General features: G+C 42.5%; 1 protein-coding gene across 2 annotated transcripts in view; it reads left to right on the top strand.

Moving 5' to 3' along the window:
* TRPM3 (transient receptor potential cation channel subfamily M member 3) overlaps positions 1–10,920 on the top strand; it is a 253,510-nt gene that overhangs the window by 38,289 nt on the left and 204,301 nt on the right. The window lies entirely within an intron of this gene.

Raw genomic sequence — 10,920 nt, 5'->3', positions numbered from 1 at the left:
TGACTCCTTGCTAATTAACGAGGATGTGTATTCCTCCTTAATATAGAGCACCACGCCCCCACCTCTCTTTCCTATCCTGTCCCTCCTGTACAGCCTATAGCCCTTGACATTGACCGCCCAATCGTGCATTTCGTCCCACCACGTTTCCATGATCCCCACTATGTCCGGGCTGGTGTCAGCCAGCAGGAGGGTGAATTCCTCCTGCTTGTTGCCCATACTACGAGTGTTTGTGTAGAGGCATTTGAGGCCTCCTGTGGGTGTGTGTACTGACCCCCTAGTCCCTGGCCCCTCTCTCTTACCTGTTTGTTTGCTTTGCTCGTTGATCTGGGCTGGGCTGTAGTTGTGGGTGCTGTTTGGTCTGGTAGTCTGATGTTTCCTCCGCCCTCATCTTGCCTTCCCCCAACGAGCCTAGTTTAAAGCCCACCAGAGGAGGTCTGCCAACCAAGAAGAGAACACACGCTTACCTTTAGGGGAAAGGTGGAGCCCGTCCCATCCCAACATGTCTCTCATCATGATGTGCCGGTCGTGGCTGAGGAAGCCAAAGCCCTCCTCAAAGCACCATTCCTGTAGCCGCCAGATGAAGTTCAAGAATGAGAAATGTAAAGTGCTCCACTTGGGAATGAGCAATCCCCTGCACACCTACAGGCTTGTCAATGCCAACCTCACCAGCGCTACGAATGAAAAAGACCTGGGGGTAATAATAAATGACAAAATGAATAAGAGCCAGCAATGCAACTGTTGTCAGCAGGGCAAAGAGTACTCTGGCATGCATCAATTGATGCATCTCCAGCAAGACCAACAAGGTGATTCACCTACTCTGCTTAGCACTGGTGAGATCCCCAACTGGAATACTGCATCCAGTTCTGGGCGCCACACTTTAACAAGGACATGGTACAACTTGAGAGAGTCCAGAGAAGGCCACCCGTATGGTCAGAGACTTGCACCATAAGCCACATGAGGAAAGGCTGAGCGACCTGGGACTTTTCAGCTTAAAAAAGAGAAGGCTGAGAGAGGACTTGATAGCAGTTTACCGCTACATCAGGGGAGTAGGGCGCCCTTGGCGAAAGCCAGGAGTCATGGCCACAAACTCCTGGAACACTGTTTCAAGCTCAACATTAGGAAAACCTTCTTCACAGTTAGGGTGTCCAGACTGTGGAATAAGTTCCTTCCAGAGGTGGTGCAATTACCTACTCTGGAGATCTTCAAGAGGAGACTGGATAGTCATCTTGCTGGGGTCACCTGACCCCACCTGTCTTGTCTGCCTGGTGCAGGGGGCTGGACCTGATGATCTGAGGTCCCTTCCAGCCTTACAGTCTATGAATCTGTAGCCATAACCTGTTTGCTGATAACTTGCAACAAAAGTACAATTTAAGGTCATTTGTGGTAGCAATATTTGTGATCTAGGGGTTTGAAATTGGAATGAGAACAGCAAGTTCATGTAATTAAAAAGTTATGAGATAGCAGTGACTCTCAGACAGTATCCAACAGGGGCTGAATTCAAGCTAAGAACTTTAAAAGTGAAGATTTTTTCCATATTTAAGTAAAAAAAAATTGTAAACTATATGAACATTGCAAGCTAGATGTTATTGAACTATTCAGCTCAGGAAGAAAGAATTGTCTCAAATGTTGCATTATCAGTGCACAATTGAACTGATTTCATGTTCAAAAGGAATCATCTAGATGGTTAATATGACCTAAGCTTAAATAACCAACAGTGCTGTATCATGCTCAGTGGCCCATACAATGTAATCAGGCTACATCAAGCTATGGCATAAAAAAGAATTATTCTGAGGACTCTCATGATGAAAATACAAGTAGATTCCTTCTATATAAAAATCACCTGTTACAGAAACTTCATGTGACATTGTCTTTAAAAAAAAAGGACTACATAATCCTTGCTTCCCTCCTTTTCCACTTCTAACCTATTTATTGATTGATCTTCCATTGTGCTCCCTTCCCCCAAGTCTGTCTCTTACTAAAGTGCTTGCATTTCACTTTTGATCTTCCATTTAATTTCTCCAGTTTAGATCTGGCCTTTGTCTTAATCATCATACTTCGTTATACATGAAAATGCAAGGATGCTAAGCTCTAGAACTTCTTCAGACTTTCAGCTCTGGCTCACAATGCAGTGTGGAGAGCACAGAACCTTGCTACATGTCAGTCTTAGATTACTCATAAGTTCAGAGGTAGGGGGAACCAAAAGCCAGGGAGGAAGCAGGAAATTGGGGCCTGCTGGCAAGAGGGAAGGCTGCTAGATATAAGTTCATGGGTTTTTTGTTGTAGCCATGTTGGTCTAAGGACATAGGCAGATTAGTTCTTTGAGTACATATGGTATCTTTTATTAGACCAACTGAGTAGTTGGAAGAAAGTTCTTAGGAAGCTTTAAGGCTCAGTCACCCTTCTTCAGGCATAGGGAGTTTCTTCCCCCTCCCTTACCTGCTTTACCTTTTGTCTTGCTAATTTCTACCTATTTACATGTTTACCAAGATCCTGCCACACTTTTAGCTTCTCTCTTTCTTTGGAGTCTCAGACCAGGAGAAATTCCCAGATGGCTACTCTCTGTTGCCTTTCCCTTATGCACCTAACAGAAAAATGCAGAGAACATCCTTGTGGCTTACCCCAGAATGCACAGTCACACTGTTATAAATTGACCTCATTCTGAGCTGGAGTGCATGCAACCATGCATGCATGCTCTTATTTACTGTTTTAAACAGTCAGCATCCAGGAGTGTCAAATGCCCATTGAGACCATCAAGCTTAGGGCCTTGGAGACAGAAGAGGCAATCAAAAAAGAAAAGACTATAAGATTAGAATACCAACTAGATCCAAGAATTAATGAACAGTTGGCAAAGTTTAGTTTTCTTTGCATGGAGTGTTGAAAACAGATTTTGACTTTTCCCATATGAGGTCTGTGTTTTTTATTCGTATGTAAATTTCTCTGTCTCAAATTTGCATCCTTTTTCAATGTAGTGGACAGTTTTTTGAAGCTTAAGGACAGACCCTACAGATGAAAATTATATTACACTTCAGTTTCTCAGGTAACTTAAGGTGGAGAAGAAACGTGTCATTTTATTAAAATAGAGCAGGTGTCCAAGTATAAAGACAATTTTGAAAATGTAAACTGGCTTTCTCATTAAAGTGTCATAAGTCTTGGCCTCTCACAAGTGACTGATATGCCTGAACAGATTGTAATTGTAAGAAAAATTCCTTAGTTTATGCTCTGCAAAATGTATAAAGCACCATCAGTAGGGAAATGTCTCCTCAAGAAAGATTTTCTTTGAGACATAAAGGCTATGCTTCTCTATCCCATTCTTACCCATTTCCTTTCTGCCTTCTTCTACTGTTTAAAAGCTGGACAGCCATATTTAAGTAGAAAGTTATATAAACCTGTAGTCTGTTGTGTTTTCTGGTTGTGGTATGGCCAACATTCTGGGTCACATAATGACCCTGCCAAAATAGTCAGAGGTTAGTCAAATGCCCAAAAGTGCTTAGGGAAACGCTTGTTCTCGCTTCTTTCCTACCACTCCTCACTTCAATCATGAGAGAATAGTTTAAACACAGACGAGTTAAGTAAGTATGGAGTTTAGCAATCATTACTCCATGCTTCAAAGCCATGGTGGTCTTGTGAGGGGGAGAGAGGAAATAAGAGCTATGCCTCAGGGTTTTTTTGGAGGGGAAGTTAGACTGGGTACATCTACATGTGAATTAATATGCTTTTGCTACTGTGCATTACGTTTAGTACCTCTAATCTGTGGTGCTACATAAATGTGCATTAGGCTGCCTTAATGTGCAGCAGCAAAAGTGCATATCTTTTAGTGATGCTAATGTGCAGTAGCCTATTTCTACTGCACGTTAGCATATTAGCACTGTTTTCGACATGACACTTTAATGTGCAGTGGAATAGGCTACTGTGCATTAAGGTGCACATGCAGATGTGCCCACTGTCTTCCTTTCCCTTTCTGTCCCATCCACAGTGCTGGAAAGAGGCTGTTTTCATCCATTCCCACAGAATAACAGATTTATTTTGACACTGTCATCCAGGAATTCTCTTTTTTGGGGTATGATGAGAAATTCCATCTCTACTGCTGCTGCCTATCTGAAGATGCCACACCCCATCTCTGTACAGATTTCAAAAGATAAACATTGTACATATTTGTGGCTTTCTTGACGTCATCCTTGATCATGTATTTTGGTGACAACTTGGTAAACCAGGGGAAGAAGGCTAAATAGGAGTTTGAGCAGTATATGTCTATCACTTAGCAGATTTCTCCCATCAGTTATGCATAGGTATCTCTGAGCTACTGAGTTAACTTATGACTAAGGCTGGTCATGAATGTTTCAGTGAAAAAAGAATGTTTTTTGAAATGTTAAGTTCTTTCAGGAAAGGGAACCTGCTTCCTGTCTAGCTCTACTTAGCATTGGAAGGCCAGTGTGTCGCCAAATAGAGAATTATCATCCCCAATTCAAAAACATAGTTACAATTATTTGTTCATTGTATTTTAAAAACATTTTATAACTGGACTGAAAAATTATATTAAAAGTATCCATGAGGAATGTGTAGAGATTTCATTGGTAGCCAAGTTTCTCTATTCAAAGGGTGAATGCTTCATGAACATGTAGCTAGACTTGAGTTGTAATTTCAACTGTAGTACTATAAACAGACTACTTCTAAAGCAGGCATTTAGATTTACTTACTAGCAAGAACTAACACATCAAGCAAATCAGATCACAGTTTCTAATTTAATGCTGCTATCCCTCATCACTAATATGTCACTGATTTCTGGCTCTCTGCTTCTAAAAATGAAGGTAGTGCTGAAATCTCTCTTATGACAGTACAGAGATGGAAAAGAATGTTTCACTGTTCACAGATACTGTCTAAGTAGATCAAATATTGGACATTTTTACTCTGAACATTTGCATAACCTATAGCTCAGGAGCATAAGAAAACACAAATTTTCACACTTGAGTTCAGTTTCTCTGAAATTCAAGCCACCTACTTAGGTACCTTAATATAGATTTGGATGCTTAAAAGCAGCTGTCAATTCTGAAAAATCTGACCCCAGTAGATTAATGCCAGTATCCAACATTTTGAAAATACATAGCTATCCATACCTGATAGATATAAAATCATAGGATTAAAGATGTCATACTTGATTATTGTCAAAGATATCTTATCTGGATTGATATTTTTTTCTAAAATTCTTGTGCATGCTCCCATCTCCTCTGTAATTCTTTCTTTAAAGTGCATCTCATTCTAAAATTCAGTATTTCATTTTGTTCCAAATGCTTGTAGAAGAACACATCTCTTCCATCTTCCAGAATTTTAAGACATTCTGTAACATTTCAGTATCTGGTACAAAATTTTGTACCTTCATTTCTGTGTTCTTTTTAAATTTGATTTCCTTGTCTTGTTTTCCAGCCTACTCTGCCAATACTAGACCTTCCGTTTTCTTTTTCTCTGGATGATAGAACCTTCCACCAAACTGACTTTCACCTTTAGAAATCATCTTGCTCTCTCACAAGTTTTATTTCTGGTTCTCCTACAGACTTCTTTGCCACTTACCATATCTCTTCTTTAGTTTCCTCTAGGTACAATGCAGATGATTCTACTCCCACAGGAGTCTTGTGAGGCTTAGACCAGTGGTGCTCACTCTTGTGGGTCCCACTGGCTGGATGAATCATGATGGGCCAGTCCATGGGCCAGACTGGGTCCTGTACACCCTGACTGAGTCCCATGCCACCACCCCTCTGCCTTGCATGCCCACAGGATCAGGCTCTGAACCACTTGCCCAGTCCTGTGCATCTAATCTAGTATGCAGGGCTATGCTGTCTGGTTGTGAGGCTACCTGCAGATCCAGAAATTTGGCAGCAGGTGAGTGGACACCACCTCCCCATCACCAGATTTTGGAGCTGTGGGGAGCCATGTGGACCAGATGACATAGATCTGCATGCCCAGTCAGGCCTGTGAGCCAAGGGTTGAACACTCCTGATATATAAGCCAGATATATAGACCAGAAATTTACCCTGCCTGAGAGTGGCACCCTCAAACACACCATGTTGCTTCTCATGAATTATCTTCCCCAAATCTAGAATCAGTGTTATGCTATGTGATCCCAGTGCTAATTAGCCTTCCTTCCAGGCCACATAGATACAATTTTGCTTCTTCCAGTCTTGAGGGGGTAATGCATGTAAAGCAGTACAACACGGTTGAAGGAGCTGCAGTAAGTTTGCAGTAATTCATGGGGTCAGTGTCCTAGTGCAAGGTGCCTTGATGTACTTGAATGGAAAGCATTATAGAAGTACCAATTATTATTACTTTTAGTGCACAAAGGTCCACCTCTTTACATGCATTATGTTCCTAATTTCATCCTTAGTTAATCTAATATTGTATCTCAAGTCCTTGTCTTTTGTCCAGTGCTTATTATTTCCCCCTATCTTCTTGGCATTTTTACCTCTCTTTATGTATTCCCTACCGCTTGTGGGGAAGCTTACAGTATCTTTATGATATGTTGTAACCTCCTTGAAAGAGTAGACTTATCTATATGCATTTATATCTGAAACATTCTGTAACATTTTTAATGGTCCTTTCCAGAAATTATTTGCCCGAGAGAAATTTGAATAATTTGGACAATGTCTGTCTGATGAAGCAAAACAAGTTTTAAATAAGCCCCCTGAAAAGACAAACCAGGTGAAAGAGGGGAATAATTTTTCTTTTTCACCAAATATGGTTGTTTAAGTGGCATTGGCTTAGAGATGGATCAAGTCCACCTAACCCTTTAGAGACAACAGCACAACTCAGCTTTTGTTTCAATCCTGGGAAAATATTAATGAACATCATAAAAAATGAGCTCAATCCATCATCTGACTCAGATGATGTGCCTTTGAACAGACAGAGGAAAGAAGTGAAGCATCTAATTACTTAAAGCATCCTATTACAAATCATCCAATTATAATATTCCTGAACATTAATGAAGCATTCCTATCAAATGTGTCTATTAAACATGTTATATATTACTGGTGGTGCATCATCTTAACATCACAGTACCACTGAAAATATCACTTCATCTCTGAGTCCTCCCTGGGAAATGACTGTATTTACCTGAATCTAAAATTACTTTGATTTTAAGTTCACCCCACCGCCAAAACTTAGATTCTATACACAAGATGGCAGCTCCTGCTCTGGCTGCAGCTCCAGCTCCAGCTCTAACCCCAGCTCCTGGTGCTCTGTGCCCCTGGCTGAAGCTAAGCCAGAGCCAGAACCACAACTGATGGTAAGCAATAACGGTGGGGACGTAGTAGGAGATAGGCAGAGGGAAAGAGATAACCGGGAACAGGCAGGGAGTATAGGGAGAAGCTGTGGCTCTGACTCCAACCCATATCCTGAACCAGGGTTGGAACCAAAGCCAGAGCTGCAGCAGTCACCTGCAACCCCTACCTTGTACTTGAATCTAAGATGAAGGGATTTCCCCCACACACACACCAAATTTTGAATGGGAAAAAGCCTTATCTTGGATTTGAGTAAATACAGTACTAAGTCATGGTGGTAGACCTTTCAAACAATTTGTCCACCCAGAGTGTGTAAGAGATCATGGGCAATAAGTTATTTATGGTTGCCCTCTGCATAGTGTAACAGGAGTGCCACTTTCGGAGCCCCGCTGAGCGAGCGGCTCTGGTCTCCTGTAGTGGGCTGACTGCCCACCTAATCTCGCCTGCCACATCTTGATCTTGTTCCTAATTGATGAAGGGTTTAAGGTAGCGGGAAGCTGCCCAATCTTGTGCACCCTGATGACAGGGGGCGCCATCTGCAGCTCCTTTCCTGCCCCTACACCGCAGCCCAAGCCTCGCAGATGGTGCTGGTATGCCCTCGCTAGGGCCATAGTATCAGGTCCCGGTCCTTTGCTTGCCTTCGGGGCTCCTTGACGCCCCTTCTCACTCTCGGGGCCCCTCACTGCCCCCTCGCTCTGCTCCTCACTGCCCCTCAGCACCAGGGCTCTTTGCTGCCTCCTAATTCAGGGGCTCCTCGCACCCCCCCCCCATCGGGGCTCTTCACTGCCCCCTAACTCCGGGTTTCCTTGCGCCCCCTAGTCAGGGCTCACCACTGCCCCCTAACTCAGGGGCTGGGCCAACGTGCCCCCCACACAAAGCTGTGCCCTCTTTGGCACCATTCACTGTGCCCTCTGGGCACCAGGAACCCCCAGCTTACTGGGGAGCTCCCGTGAGGCCTCCTCGCACCCCTACAGCCTCACCCGGTCCTCCGGTATAACCATAAGCAAACCAAGGAATCAGTCCGCCAGCTACAACATAACCCAAAAGCCTACCGGCTTATAACCCAAGCTCATAAACCCCGCTCCGCTCCATGTGAGCTCTGCCTGACCTCCATCAGAGTTCCCTTGCCCCTGCATCATTGCAGCCTGTCCGGGGGGTCAGACTCCGGCCATGGGCCCAGGCTGCTCAGCTCACCCACAGAGCTCCTGCTTCTGTGGCTGCCGGAGGGGAACTGAACTCCTGGACTTCTGCCTGGGCTTAAGAAGGGCTAAGCTCCTCCCCTTCCTGGCTCCAGGCTTCCCCGGTCGCCCTAGCAACCCGCACCGGCACAGTCTTAGAGACTGGCAGTTGTGCTTCCCCTTCTCCACCACTAGGGGCCTCTCCTGAGCCTTTTCTCCTCAGTCGCAGGACACCTGAGAGCCCTGCGACACATAGACCGCAAACTTTTTGTTGGTTTCAGTTAACTGCCAACTGTTCAACTTGTAGGTCATCTATAAAATATTAAGCATTCTCAAGGAAAATTATTTCATCGAGTTAACATTTTTTTACTGATGTCATTGCAGAAGGAAGGTCTCCAAATAATTACAAATGTTTCAGTAGCTCTCCATATTACAAGAAAATCTTTTTACCTCTTGATATATTGGTGCTGTTTCTTTGCATATTTAGGGGGAGTATCCTTGTTTTTTGGCAGGTCATTTTAGAACATATATATTCTTATAACTTTCCAGCTGTATGTATTTTAAACTCTGAAAGTCCTTTCAAATTGGGTGCTAAACCCTTCCAACATGTATACAGTACCTGAGTATTCCTATGCAGGGGGGGACAGATGGGAGATGGACAGAAATTTACTCACACAGCAGCCTGATCCTCACATGGGGAAGTCTGGTGTAAAAGTATTTATAGTAACTGAATCAAAGAGAAGGAATACATTCTTAGTATTTATTTGAATGGACATGTGCAATTACTCTGTTATTACCTCTCATTAGTGTTATAATTCATTGATACTCTAAGCTAGTCCTCAAAGTATGGAAACATAGTACAGAATACTATGTATAAAATATCCTTACACACTTAAGTATTCTATGATGCACTCAAGTATTCAAGTGTGCAATTATTTTACTTGCCTTGCATATGTCCATATATATTTACTTATGGTAACATACTCTGTGACAAGTATGAAGATATCACCTCTACCATCAGCCCTGGTTGTAATAAGTCCATACACTTACAGTTTTTGCCAACTGCTTTTCTTTTTACAGTTAACATTTTTCTGCAAAAGCTAAAAGGAAGCCTTGCCATGGGAAGGATGTTTAGATTTATGGCACATGTCTTCAGTACCTATAAGAATTGACTGGTGATTTCAGCCTGTCTTTGGTTTTTTTGAGTTTAGCTTCTAATTGGGAAATGAGAGAAATCTCCATATGCACAGTTCTGTGCCCACTACAGCCATGGTTAATGTTTGTTAAATATCAGATAATTCAGGCATCTGAGGATAAAGTTGATATACTTTTGCACAGGTTTTCTAAACAAAGGGAAAATGAGCATTTTAAATGCAAGGTAATTAGATTTTCATAATTAGAAGTGGCAAGTAAACATAACAAATGCCACCACATGCTTTTAACTCTACATGAAAACACCAACTCTGCCAAATTTTTCTCAGTTCTATTAATACATGTTTGCACTTAATTTACAGAGAATGTTTTTGTTTAGATTTGTTTTCAGTATGTGTTATAGGAAGGATAATTGAGACTAGCAGTTATGATAAGTGCAGGGCATGTTTGGAAACATGATTACTGGCTCTGTAGGGTCTTTTACTAGGTGCCAGTAAAAATTTTTCACCCTTGTTTTTCTATTGAAAGTTTTCCTGCAAAACATTACAATCTTGATCAGAGCAGAACCTGCACTTCCCATTGTCCTTGAAAGTCTGACAGATTTGACATTGTTGAAGTATGCCTTAGGTATACATAAAGTACAGTGAGTAAGGCTAAGGTGTTTAAAGTAAGTAAACAATAACCTTCAGGGATTAGAACAAAGTAAATTGATAGTTGATCAGGTAAATTGAAAGAGTTTTAATTACAATCTGTGTTGGAAATGGATTTCAAGCTACGAATCTCCATTTACATGTATTTCATTTTCCTGTTTGGTATAGAGTGCATCTGTGGGGTGGAGTGGGAAGTGATTGTTAAAGAAGATAAGGAAAAAAAGGATGGATAAAAAACTTTTGTGTTGAACTTGTTATCTCAGGTGAGGGAACAAACAGACAAAGCTAGACCTGTAAATTTTTTATATACATGTTCTTTGTTCTCTGGAGGCACACCTACCCATGCATTTCACATAGATTCACATCAGGTGCAGCCCCACTGCTCTGGGCAGGAAAGACTGCTGGGGTCTGTTCCAGCCTAAGTTTATTCTGGTGTAAGATACTCTGGAACAAGTACTTTCAGGAAGGTGTCTACGTATGCAGGGATTAGGGAGCAGATTTGCTGCTCTTTGCACTGTTTCCTGCAGCCCTGCAATGGACACCTGCCACCACTGGGGGGAGCTCTAGACTCCTCCTAGGTGCTAGCACAGAAACTAGCAAGGACCTAGGAGTCTCCTGTCCCCTGGGGGCTACCTGCTGCTGGGGCAGAGACAATGTCCTCCTGCCCTGGCAGCA

Source organism: Crocodylus porosus, unplaced genomic scaffold (genome assembly GCF_001723895.1).
Source record: "Crocodylus porosus isolate Cpor-Errol unplaced genomic scaffold, CroPor_comp1, whole genome shotgun sequence".
NCBI lineage: Eukaryota > Metazoa > Chordata > Crocodylia > Crocodylidae > Crocodylus > Crocodylus porosus.
The sequence above is the reverse complement of the archived record's forward strand: the minus strand, read 5'-3'. Positions and strand labels throughout refer to the sequence as shown.